At 39.6% G+C, this 14,262-nt stretch overlaps 1 protein-coding gene across 1 annotated transcript in view; it reads right to left on the bottom strand.

Annotated features, from left to right (window-relative positions):
• The window catches only part of KCNIP3 (potassium voltage-gated channel interacting protein 3), a 72,073-nt gene that overhangs the window by 23,292 nt on the left and 34,519 nt on the right, over positions 1 to 14,262 (bottom strand). The gene's annotated exons all lie outside the window — the stretch shown is intronic.

Genomic DNA, 14,262 nt, shown 5'->3' with positions numbered 1-14,262 from the left:
AGATGTATGTGACTCAGTGCTAACCTTTTGAGACATCTGTGACTGTCTGTTAAAATTTAGAGCGCTCTGACTGTACGTGTATGTTGATATTTCTTCATGGCAGGGCATATTACAAGATCACTTACTTTTACACCTATAAGCCCATATAAAATGAGAATTAAGAATCTGCCTGTGTCTGTGTAGGGACTGTATAGGCTAGAAGAGAAGAGAAAGAGATTCAAATACCTCAAAATTATGAATAATGTACAAGAACCATTTTTCTACAAACAAAGTTCTAGAACATAGAACCATTATAGGAGGCTTAAAGAGGATAGATTCAGAAGTAATGCTTTGAAGTATTTCATCATAAAAGGGGGCGGGGGGTGCTATTGATGAGTGTCCAGTGTGTGTGTATTTTATTGTTGTATTTGACCATGTTCTAAATAAAGAATTACAAAAAATAAAAATAAAAAGGGTGGTAAATGCGTGAACAGCCTCTAGAGGGCATGCCACTGTCAAGAAGAATTTAAGGAAGCCATAAAGTCAGAGGATCCTTAGGTGTGATATGAGGGTAAAACCTGAGATTGGCTAGACTCTTAAGGTATTGCATCAGGGTAGGGCAGATGAATTGACATTACTGGCCAGAATAAGTAAATGGCATTCAAATTTAGGTAATAAAATGATAAAGAAAAAGTGTCTCATGAGTGGCCCGTCACTGGACAAAATTGGACTACCATTAAAGTGGAGAAAAACCCTCAAAAACATCTATCGAATTGAATGGAATGCATTCTTTTAGGAGTCTGAAAATACCACAGGTCCGGAATTGACATCAGATCAGAAAAATAGTTAAGTTTCAACTTCTTCCTGCTGTTCTGTGCCACCATGCTTAATAGTGTTACTGCACAGCAAGTCATTTTCCCCTGAAGCAGCAGTTTAATATGGCAAAACGAGGTTCCTTATCGTCGTGAGATTTGAAAGAGCCGGAGGATGGAAACTGAAGATATTTGAAACCATCCACAGTTCTGGTGACATCAGATAAGTTAACTGCTTGTGCACATTGGTGGCTGCCGTTTTCACTTGGACATAATTAGTGACATTCATTATGGAATAGGAAGCCTGATTTACTGTTAGTAAAGTGCTGCCGATGGTTGTTTTTGAGGCTTTTTCTCCACTTTAATGGTAGTCCAATTTTGTCCAGTGATGGGCCGCTCATGAGGCACATTTTCTTTATCATTTTGTTATTGGAATTACAGCATCGTTTGATTTATTGAGTATTTGCTCTAATTTAGGTGTTAGGAAAAACCCATGCTAAGATCTAATCCATAAAGAGTGCTTCAGGCTAAGTGTTCTTTATAAAATAACACTTAGCGCAGATTCCCATGCCCAGTTGTGGACACAAGAATTTCCACCTGCTGAAACCTGGTATAAATCCTAGCACACAAGTTGTGCTGGTCTGGATGCGTGGAATGCCATTCCAATGTATATTAGAAAGCAAAAAGATGTGATTGTTTTTAAGAGGTTCTTGAAGAAACATCTCATTTGTGAAATGAAGCATGGATGTTGAGCAATTTCATTGGGTAAATTGTATGATATGTTGATGAAATTTATACATGTGTGTCTTATGGCTGTTTGTACACTTCTCCCTCGGTATTCGCGGGGGTAAGGTGCAGAGCTGGACCACGAAGTGTGAAAAATCGTGAATAACTTTTCGGCCGGCTCTGACCCACTCCTGCCTCCCTCCTGCGTCCCCGGAACCTTACCTGGTGGTCTAGCGGTGAAGCGGGGCAGGAGCGATCTTCCTATGCTCCTGCCCCGTGCAGAGCCGTCATCAGAATGGCTGCCATGAGTTCCTGTTGTAGTCTCAAGACTACAACGGAAACTCATGGCAGCCATTCTGATGACGGCTCTGCACGGGGCAGGAGCATAGGAAGATCGCTCCTGCCCCGCTTCACCGCTAGACCACCAGATAAGGTTCCGGGGAGGCTTGGATGGCTTAAAAATAGCCAAAAAATGAAAATAGGTTTTTTTGTAAAAAAAAATCTCAAATAACTGAATCTGCGGATATTGAACATAAGAACATAAGAAGCGCCATCTCCGGATCAGACCTTCGGTCCATCAAGTCCGGCGATCCGCACACGCGGAGGCCCTGCTAGGTATACACCTGGCTTATTTTATAGCCAACCATATCTTTATATGCCTCTCTCAAGGAGATATGCATCTAGTTTGCTTTTGAAGCCTAGGACTGTCGATTCCGCAATAATCTCCCCTGGGAGAGTATTCCAGATGTCAACCACTCTCTGTGTGAAGCAGAACTTCCTGATATTAGTCCTGAACTTACCCCCCCTTAGCTTCATTTCATGCCCTCTTGTCCGTGTCAAATTGGACAATGTAAATAATCTTCTCTGCTCTATTTTGTCGATTCCTTTCAGTATTTTGAAGGTCTCGATCATATCCCCACGCAGTCTCCTTTTCTCAAGGGAGAACAATCCCAGTGTTTTAAGTCGATCCTCATATTCCAGTTTCTCCATACCCTTCACTAGTTTAGTTGCTCGTCTCTGCACCCTCTCCAGCAGTTTTATATCCTTCTTTAGGTAGGGAGACCAATGTTGGACGCAGTATTCCAAGGGGGGTCTGACCATTGCCCTATAAAGCGGCATTATAACTTTCTCTGATCTACTCGAGATTCCTTTCTTTATCATGCCCAACATTCTATTTGCCTTATTTGCCGCTGCCGCGCATTGTGCCGACGGCTTCAGGGTCCTATCTATCAGTACACCCAGATCCCTTTCTTGTTCACTTTTTCCCAGAGTTGCACCTGACATTCTGTACTCGTATTCCTTATTTTTACTACCTAAATGCATTACCTTGCATTTCTCCACGTTGAACTTCATCTGCCATTTCTCCGCCCATTTTTCTAACCGACACAAATCGCTCTGGAGTTCCTCACTGTCCTCCTGCGATCTGATTGCCCGGCAGAGTTTTGTGTAGTCTGCAAACTTGATGATCTCACTGGATGTTCCGTTTTCCAGGTCATTGATATAAATATTAAAAAGGATCGGCCCAAGTACCGAGCCCTGGGGTACACCACTAGTCACTTTCTCCCAGTCGGAGAACTTCCCATTTATGCCCACTCTCTGCTTCCTGTTATCCAGCCATTTGCCTATCCATCTTTGTATATCTCCCTCTATGCCATGGCTTTGTAGTTTCCTGAGAAGTCTTTCGTGTGGAACTTTGTCAAATGCTTTCTGGAAGTCCAAGTATATTATGTCCACCGGCTTTCCACTATCAATTTGCTTGTTCACGGTCTCAAAGAATTGGAGTAAATTCGTCAAACACGATTTCCCTTTCCTGAATCCATGTTGACTGGGTTTCATCAAGTCGTGTGTGTCCAAGTGCTGAACTATGCTATCCTTGATCAGTGATTCAATCATCTTGCCGGGGACAGACGTAAGACTCATAGGTCTATAGAAACCGCGGATTCGGAGGGAGAAGTGTAATGCTTATTGTGAATGTGGCATTGTAACCCACCTTGTTAAAGAGGGGATACAACTAAGGGGTCCTTTTACTAAGGCGCACTAGCTATTTTAGCACACGCTAAATGCTAATGCGTCCATTATATTGTATGGCCCCGTTAGCGTTTAGTGCACGCTAATATTTAGAGCGTACTAAAACAGCTAGCATGCCTTAGTAAAAGGACCCCTAAATGAGCCATAAACCATAAATAAACCACAGAGAACCCCAATATCCTATAATACTGTGCTGAAATTTTGGGAACATTTCTGACCAGCCCATGACCCCCTTCCCCCCTACATGGCCATGTCCATTTTTGGGTTGAACACAAGGCACTTTGGTCCAGTTGAGGACACCACAGGAACACTGCTCTTAGCCCATGATTTAGACAGAATAAAAGTTTCACAGCAAAACTAGGTCAACTATGTAAAAACAAAGAATAAACCTCTTTCAATGGAACATGAATAACCAATAAAACTAGGGGTTAATTAAAGTGCATTCTATGGGCTGTTACAGTGGTGGTTTGAAATGAGAAACAACAATATTTCACTTCTATTCAAGCAGAAAGATCAGAATTCATGGTGTAGTTCAAATTTTTTAAAAATATGCTAAAAATGAATATAGGAGGCCAACAGGGTCCATTTCTGCATTAGTAGAAGTTTCCAAGTTTATTAAATAGTTTGATTTATCGCCTATTCAAAATTCTAGGCGATGTACAAATAGTTCAAAAATTTAGATAACATATCATTCAGACATACAATAAATTTGGGTAAAAAAAGTAAACTTATTTAAACAGATATCAATACATTTACATCTACGTATAATAATAAAACAAAAGGGAAGTTATTTAATGGTTACATTCGTTGTTAAATTCAATAATAATTCAAGGGAAGTACATTAGGAAGGGAGACAATGACAATTAACGAAGAAGATTAGATAGGCAATGCGGAAGATTTTAATCATTGAAAGCATTTGTAAATAGAAAACTTTTAAGTTTGGTCTTAAATTTGTCTAAGTTTTTTTCTTGTCTTAATATAGAGTGGGAGATCATTCCAGGACTGAGGGGCTGTTATAGAAAAGATTGTATTGCGCCTTGTGTTAATAACTTTTAATGAGGGGATAGCTAATAGATGTTGATCTTGTGATCTAAGAGATCTAGAGGTAGTATAGGGTATTAAGACTCTAAAAATAAAGGCAGGAGTTTTGAATTGTAAAACTTTAAAGGTAAGTAAGCATTGTTTATATATGATGCGGTGTACTACTGGAAGCCAGTGTGCCTTCTTGAGTAATGGTGAAACATGATCAAATTTTTTGGCTTTATAAATAATTTTTATGGAGGCGTTCTGAATTATTTGTAAACGCCTAAGCTCTTTCTGTGGTAAACCTATAAATAAGGCGTTACAGTAATCAATTTTAGAGATTACAAGGGAATGAAGTAATATGTTCAAAGATTGTGCACATAAAAATTTTAATACAGATCGGATCTGGCGGAGTCTGTAAAAAGTAGATTTAACCACTTGGTTTATGTGATCGTGGAAAGATAATTTATTATCAAATATTACTCCTAGAATCCTAATATTTTTGGCCATCTGCAGGGCAATGCCTTCAATAGAGATAGGAAAGAGAAGTGTTTCACAATCTTTCCATGGAAAGAGAATAACATTGGTTTTCTGAATATTTAAAGCTAGTTTATTAGTTTCGAGCCAATAATGAATTTGATCCAGTTTATCATTTATTACTGCTATTCCTTGAGGATTTTTGGTATTGATTGGATGTAATAGTTGTATATCGTCTGCGTAGGCAAATACTGTAAATCCAATGGATTGACACAATGTCATCAGAGGGGCTAGGAAAATATTAAATAAGATAGGCGAAAGTATTGAACCTTGGGGGATTCCATAAGGCAGTGAATAACTATTTGAGGTGGCATCGTTAAAAGAAACATTCGATGATCGGTTATCGAGGTAAGACTGGAACCAAAGCAAAACTTGATCAGTTAAACCGATTGATTGAAGCCTATTTATTAAAAGATTATGATCAATAGTATCAAAGGCAGACGATAGATCAAGAGAAATCAAAATTACGGATGTATGGTGATCTAAATGATATAATATAGATGTTGTCATACCAATTAGAGAGTGTTCTGTAGAATGATTTTGTCTGAATCCTGTTTGATTTGGATGCAATACGTTGGTTTTTTCAATGTATTCAGATATTTGGTTAAAAACGATTTTTTCAGTTATTTTAGCTAAGTACGGAATATTAGCAATAGGCCTATAATTAGTTTTTATATCGGAACCTATTTTTTGATCTTTAAGAACTGGGCGTATAGTGGATTTTTTCCAGGCTAGTGATACTTTACTTTGTTGTAGACTAATGTTGATTAAAGTATGTATGTAGGGACCAAATATAGAAAAGTATTTCTTGAGGATAGTTGGGGATATTGATTCATTGAATGTTCCTTTATGATTGATGGTTTTAATAATCATTTCTAAGTCTTTAAGACTGGGAATGTTAAAATGAGAACATTTTGAAGTAAGTGATGAATTAGATTCATGCTCTGATGTAGTTGCAGATTGTTGTTGTAATGTGAAGTTATTTCTGATTTTTTTAAATTTTATCAACGAAACTGTCTGCTAATTCTTGTGCGGTTGGAAGAAGTTTAATGTCATGTGAAAGGTTTTTGGATTGCTGATTAATTGATTTTAAAATATTGTATAGTACGGTAGTATTCTTGGCCTGGATAATTTGCTTTGAGTAATATTTCGATTTTGCATGAATTATTTTTTCTTTATAGTATGTCGCATGGTCTTTAAATTTTGAAAAATTTGAATGATTTTTGTCTTTTCTCCATTTTCGTTCCAACGAACGAAGTTGTTTTTTAATTAGGCCTAGTTCTGAATTAAACCATGGGTTAATTTTCTGACGTGCTGAGATATATTTTGTTTGAGTTGGGGCTAGTTTATCAATTAGGAGCTGGGTAGCATTCTGCCATTTATGTAAAAGGTCTTCTATAGTGGTTGATTCTAAATCTCCAAAATCTAGGCAAAGATTTGATGAGATGGATTCGACTGATAGTTTCCTAAAATCTTTAAATTGTCTAATTTGGGAAATTTTGTTTGGTTTCGATGGTACTGCAGTGAAAGTTATTGATATTAAATAGTGATCAGACCAGGGTACTGGCTGTGCGGAATGGAATTGAAAGTGAGATTTATTTGATAAAGATGTAGAAGTTAAGATCATATTGATTGTATGACCAGCTCTATGTGTTGGAACTGAAAATAGTGGAGATAAATCTAACAATCTAAGATGAGAAGAAATTTCTTTAGTATAGTTATTGTTTAAATCCTCGAAATGAATATTAAAATCTCCTAAAACCAGGGGATTGGAGGTAGATGACCCAAAATCAAAAAGCAGTGATTGTAAATGGAAGAAATTACTACTATTGACTGGTGGTGGAAGATAAATTAGAAGAATATCTAATTTAGGTTTAGTCCTTAGAGAAAATTGAAGAAGTTCAATTGGGGTGTTTATGGGGGATGAATCTAATTTTATTACTAATGAGTCTTGAAAAATAACTGCTAAACCTCCTCCCCTTTTCTGAAGACGATGATTAAAAATGAAGGAAAACCCTGGGGGGCAAGCATAAGAAAGGTAAGCTTCCTCCCCCTCAGTGAGCCAAGTTTCTACCAGACATAATATTTTATAAGATGATTGTGTAATAAGATCTTTCACCAAATGATGTTTGCTTTTTAATGAGCGTACATTTATTAACCCTATTTTTATTTTATCTGATTTAACATGGTTTATAGTTTCGATTTTTATTAAATTTGAATCCTGGGAGGACAATAAGGTATTATTAGAGAACGTTGAGAAATAGGATTTGGGAGGTCTGTGACCAAATGTAACTGGAATTTCGTAAGCTAACTTATCCATTTTGGGGTGGACAGAGAAGGAACTCGGAAAAGAACTACTTGGTGTGTTTAAAAAGAAAATTGAAAATATATTAATTATTAAAAAGTAGAGTAAATATACTTTAAATATGAATTTACCTAATATAGAAAAGTAGTTTGGTATATATTTATTCGATCACGCACAAAGGAGCGCAATAAGGATCAGGACCTGCTCCTTAGGTGCGCTCCTTTGGCGTGCGCCGCAAGACAGCTGTGTTTAAATGCCATGTACCGGAGTTAGAATGGGGCGGAGTCCACAGCGTGCCACTGCTACGCGGCTGCAAAGGTCAGATGACAGACTGTAACAGAGGTAAAATTAAAGTAAAACAAATGAAAACTTAAAAGCAAACGTTAAAACTTTAAAACAGTTATATAAAACAAAACAAAGTGCCACGTGCAGATATCCTAAGGTGCTAGCGTGCGCCGCAAGACAGCTGTGTTTAAATGCCATGTACCGGAGTTAGAATGGGGCGGAGTTCACAGCGTGCTGCCGCTATGCGGCGGCAAAGGTCAGATAACAGACTGTAACAGAGGTAAAATTAAAGTAAAACAAATGAAAACTTAAAAGCAAACGTTAAAACTTTAAAACAGTTATATAAAACAAAACAAAGTAAGCATTGATAATTCACCTGCAACTTTCCAGGGCAAGTCTGAACATTGTCACATGACCCCCAAAATTAGAGAATAAGTAGAGAAATAAGAAAATCAACTGCCCCACAGCTTAAATAAAAACTAGGGATTTTTCTCCGTGTTAACCAAATTAACATAAGCCAAAAAAACAGTAGAGAAAAAGACCTCAGTTAAAAATTTCACAACCACTATGCAACTCCATTCAGGTTGGAATTATATATTCATAAGTCAGAAAAAAAACTCCTTTCATTTATAATAACAAAAAATGTTCGGGTTGATATTCAAAGCAATTTAACTGCCTGGAAACAGCTCCTGGCTGGTTAAATCGCTCGTTTGGGGCTAACCAATTATTTTCAATGGCACTTAACCTATTGGTGCCGCTGAAAATGTCTGGTTAGCACTTCTCTCACGACTAGCTATTCTGGGGATGTTGTGGGGGCAAATTCAGTCCTTGGTTGGTTAAAAGCCGATATTCAGCACTTAACTGGCCAAGGCAACTTCATAAATAGGACTGCATAAAAGTCAGTCTTAGCTTTAAGTGGTACCGCAGCCTGTTAAGTGCGTTAACCTGTTCTGCAAACCCAGAAATTCAATGATGAAGCTCGAACATAGCCCAGCATTGAATTTCCAGGTATAATGCCATTGTGTTTCATGAGAAAGTCCCCAAAAAGACAAATCCAAGACGTATTCTATCTATTATTGGTACTTCTATTCCATCATTATCACCAGGTTCAACATGGATCACATAATGAAGAAGCACTTCAAGCAAGGGAATTACAACAAGTACAAGTGGATCGATTTTTCACTCTGTCAAAAATTACAAAGACTAGGGGACACTCAAAATTGCAGGAAAATACTTTTAAAACCAATAGGAGGAAATACTTTTTCACTCAGAATAGTTAAGCTTTGGAACATGTTGCCAGAGGTTGTGGTAAAAGCGGATAGCATAGCTGGTTTAAAGAAAGGTTTGGACAAATTCCTGGAGGAAAAAAAATCTATAGTCTGTTATTAAGTAGCATGGAAGTGTGCTACTCTTTGGGTTTTAGCCAGGTGCTAGTGACCTAGATTGGCCACTGTGAGAAAGGGCTATTGGGCTTGATGGACCATTGGGCTGACCGAGGAAGGATATTCTTATGTTCTTATGAAAACATGATGGCAGATAGAAGCCAAATAGCCCATCCAGTCTGCCCAACTGCAACATCCACTATTTCCTCCTCTCCTTAAGAGATCCCATGTGCCTGTCCTGCGCTTTCTTGAACTCAGACACAGTCTTTGTCTCCACCACCTCTACCAGGAGACTATTTCATGCATGTACTACCCTTTCTGTAATCAAAATAAGAAGCAAAATTGACAGACTTATCTTTCTAAAACATGAATGTATAAATAATGATCAAACTGTTCTAAGCTGCCTCAATTTCAAAGATAACTTCTTTATCAAAGCAGATACTTGCCAATCAAAAGGTAGGTTAGACTCAAAACCTGGGTTGGCCACTATTGGAAACAAGATAATGAGCTTGATGGACCTTTGCTCTGTCCCAGTATGGCAGTTTTTATCTAATCTAATCCAATATTTGTGCATCACGCACACCTAAAAAGGCTCTAGGCGACTTGAGGAAGGCAGGGAAGTAGGGTAGGGAAGGAGGATGAAGTGGAAGGGGGACAGGAAACTAAGCTCCTAGGCAAATTAAATAAAGGACAGGTGCTTATGACAATCCTAGAAGAATTAGTTGTCATAGAGTGAGGTTTTCAGTTTCTTCCGGAATAGAGAATGGTTGGCTTCAGTTCTTATGGTCTCTGTTAGATCATTCCAGATTTTGACTCTGAGGTTTATGTTCTTATGTTCTTACTTTAGATATTTCCTCAATCTTCAATAGTTCACTAGACAATTTAAACTCTGAAATCAAATACCCAGTAGACCAAACCAAAGGACTTTAGTTTTCTTTGTTCAATTTTTAAAAAAATTAATTTGAGCCTGTTTATCAACCTGAGAAATAATATCTTTGAGATGATTTAAAGTTTTGAAAAAATCATCCATAACAAGGCATAACAAAAAACTATCATCTGCATATGAAAACACAGAAACCTCTAAAGCAGATAAACGGAAGCCTAAAGTGCTCAAGAAGATCTTAAAAAATGTAAACAACTAGGGGGGCGGGGGGGGGGGGGGGGGGGCGGCTGCTGAACTCCACTGCAGACACCAGGAGAATGAAGTATCATTTCTCCTTTCTATACAGTAAGTTCTCTTACTCAGAAAATCCTCAAACCAGGAGAAAACTCTTCCACATATGCCAGTTTCATTCAGTCTATATAACAGTTGGGCATGATCTACCACATCATTGGTAGAGGTTTCTATCATGGCTCAGAATGCTAAATATTCTGACACTGCTCCGATGCTCATAGAATTCCTGGCTCAGAGAAGGGCAACAGAAATGATAAAAGGGATGGGATGACTTCCCTATGAGGAAAGGCTAAAACGGCTAGGGCTCTTCAGCTTAGAGAAGAGATGGCTCAGAAGTGATATGACAGAGGTCTATAAAATACTGAGTGGCATGGAAAGGGTAGATATGACTCGCTTATTTACTGTTTCCAAAACTACTAGGATTCCAGAAACATCACTATTCTCTGTTTTAGAAGCGTTTCCATTAATTTACTTACTACAGAAGTCAGATTTGCCAATATGTAGTTCCCTACTTCTTCCTTACGTCCACTTTTGTGGAGAGAGACCACATCCGCCCTTCTCCAGTCCTCTGGTACCACTCCCTATTCTAGAGAAGCATTGAAAAGGTCAGCCAGCGGAGCCGCCAGAACTTTCCTAAGTTCCTTCAGTACCCTCGGATGTACATCATCCAGTCCCATTGCCTTGTCCACCTTTAGTTTAGCTAGCTCCTCATGAACACAATCCTCTGAAAATTGATCAGGGTCTATCTCACTTTGATCCCTATTTGCATTTATCTTTTGTGGTCCTGCTCCCGGCACTTCAGCTGTGAACACAGAACAGAAATATTTGTTAAGCAATTCAGCCTTATCTTTATCAGCTTCTACATATTTCTCCCCTTCACCTTTGAGTCTCACAATGCCACTTTTGCACTTCTTTCTATCACTAATATACCTAAAAATGTCTTGTCCCCTTGTTTTACCATGATGACTATTTTTTCTTACATTTACTTCTTTGCTTTTCTGACTACTCGACTAGCCTTTTTTAACTTTTCCAGATATTTTTACCTGACTTCCTCTTTCTGCGATCTTAGTAGTTTATGAAAGCTAATCTCTTTTTCCTTACCTTTTCAGCTACTACTTATGAGAACCAAAGTGGCCTTCTTTTCTTCATACTTTTACTTACTTTCCTTACAAATGGTTTGTTGTCCTTACAATAGCTCTTTTCAGTTTTCCCCATTGCTTTCCTACTTCTTCCAGATGTTCCCATCCAGACAATTCCTTGACATAATCCCCTATCTGAACAAAGCTAGATTTTGTTAAAGTCTAGAATCTTTATTTATGAATGAGCCCTCTCTATACCTGTCTTAATATTAAACCACACCATGCAGTGATCACTAGATGCCAGATGATCACCAATGTAACATCAGAAACACTTTCCCCATTTATAAGTACTAAGTGTAATATGCCCCCCCCCCCATTCTGCATGGGTTCCATTGCCAACTGCTGGAACAGTTCTCCTTGTAAAGAATCCAGGATCTCCCTACTTCTAGAAGACCCTGCAATAGGGATACCCCAATCAACATTTGGCATGTTAAAAACACCTATAAGTAATACATCCCCTTTTATAGCTTTTTATCTGAATGTCTACTATTAAATCTCTGTCCACTTCTGTCTGTGAAGTAGGCCTGTGTATTACACCAATGTAAATACATTTTACATCCTCTGCTTCCATATTAACCAACAGTGCCTCTTCTTTACCCTACAGATCCTGCAATTGTGTGGCTTTAATATGATCCTTAACATATAATGCCGCTCCCCCTCCTTTTCTTCCTGTCTTTCCTGAACAGATTATAACCCGGTATAATTATATCCCAGTCATGTTTCTCCATGAATGCTACTAAATCCAACAGCCTCTTCCATCACAGCCTCTAGATCTAGAATCTTGTTTCCCATACTTCGAGCATTAGTATATTCTGCTTTTCATACACTGGCCCCTTTTCTCTTTTGTGTAGAAGTATTTAGTTATTCATTTACCTGAGGACTTATGCTCACCTAGGGGCTTTGATCACCCTGCCTCAACAATTCTAGTTTAAAGCCCTATTTAGTAGGGTAGCCAGTCTGCTGCTGAAAACACCTCTTCCCTTCTCTGATAGATGTACATCATCCCTGCTCAGTAGCGCTTGGAAAATCATCCCATGGTCTGGGAAGACGAAATGCTCTCAATGACACTATCCATGCAGCCATGCACTTAGCTCCATGATGCAAGCTTCTCTGCTCTGGCCTTTACCCTCAACAGGGAGAATCGATGAGAATATTATCTGTGTATCTGACTGCTTCATCTTCTCTCCCAGAGCCATAAAGTCACTTTGATACATTTGGAGGGGTACCTAGCAGTGTCATTAGTGCCAACATGGATGAACAGCATTGAATAATAGTCATTAGGCTTCATGAGTCTCAGTAAGCACTCTGTAACATCTTGGATTTGGGCATCAGGCAGACAGCATGCTTCCTGAGACTTCATGTTTGCAGATGGATGCCTCTGTAGCCCTCAGAAGCAGTGGCGTAGTGAGGGTGAGTGGTGCTCATGGCAGTGCCATCCCTCCCTGCTCCTTCCCCTCTCTCCTGCCATACGCATGAACCCCCTTCCCTTTCCCAGACCTCTTTAACTTCCCCAGTGCGAGCATCATCATCAACTTGCTATCCATATCGGCATCGTCTCTCCCTCTGATGTCACTTTCTAGGCGTGGAACCTGGAAGTGACATCAGAGGGAGAGCTGACGCTGGCATGAGCAGCAGGTTGGAGTTGCTGCTCATGCCAGTGAAGAGCTAGAGGTACAGTGGGGGTGGGGGTGGGGGGAAAGTGAAAGCACATGCGTGACAGTGGAGGAGTGGGAAAGAGTGGGGGGGGAGGGTTGGAGAGGAGAAGGAGGTGCTGGCGTCCCCATCAAGACAACATCTTGGGTGGACTGCCCCCCAACCCCTTACTACACCACTGCTCAGAAGGGGGTGGGGGTGGGGGGAAAGTGAAAGCACATGCGTGACAGTGGAGGAGTGGGAAAGAGTGGGGGGGGAGGGTTGGAGAGGAGAAGGAGGTGCTGGCGTCCCCATCAAGACAACATCTTGGGTGGACTGCCCCCCAACCCCTTACTACACCACTGCTCAGAAGGGAATCACCAACCACTACTACCTTATACCTTCTAGTGGTCACAAATCCAACAACTTTGGGGATTTTGAGCTTTGGTCCTTCCTCTCCCTGGTATGGTCCCATCCCCTCAACTTCCAGCGCGGCATACCGGTTCTTCAGTTCAAGGTCAGGTGGAGTTACAGTATCATTCTTGCAGGGTTCCATAATCTGAATCCAGCTGTCCTCATTCAGCATGGCCTTTTCTTCCCCACTGCTGGAAATCTTTGATGCCTCATGAAACATTTTGTCGATGTACCTCTAATTCTCATAGATGCTTTTCCATCTTGTCACCTCTTCTTTTGGTTCCTTTACTTCCTTCATGAGGGATTCAAGCTCAGTACAGCTTACACATGGAACTACTCCCTCTGTTTGGGTAACATTTTCTGTCTGCACAGAGACAGAAACTGTAACCTGAACAACAGCTGTGGTGACATGATGTTTACCAGCCATACTGTGGCTGCAGAAGTACACCTGAAACTTGGCTCTTTTCAAAAATCTAACACCTCCCGCTCTCTGGTACCTTGACCCCTCTCTACCCTCTTAGTTCCTTTCCTATTACCCTTCTTCTTCTGGAGTTCCTTTCTATCCTAATTCTGTAAACCGTGCCGAGCTCTACGCTTGCGGAGATGGCGCGGTATACAAACCTAAGGTTTAGTTTAGTTTAGTTTAGTACTTGCATCTTTTCCCAAGTTTCAATGCCAGCAGGTAAGATATTCCAAAACTGAGTTTTACTTCCCTTTAGCAGATCCTCACTCAGCACCTCTTTAGGACAAGCAATGGGATGATGGAAATCTTTTTATTGGGATAATTTTAATACCTTTTCAACAATCTTTCAGAGACCAAAACCTC

Source organism: Geotrypetes seraphini, chromosome 6 (assembly GCF_902459505.1).
Source record: "Geotrypetes seraphini chromosome 6, aGeoSer1.1, whole genome shotgun sequence".
NCBI classification, from domain to species: Eukaryota; Metazoa; Chordata; class Amphibia; order Gymnophiona; family Dermophiidae; genus Geotrypetes; species Geotrypetes seraphini.
This window is presented reverse-complemented; position numbering and strand designations above follow the sequence as displayed.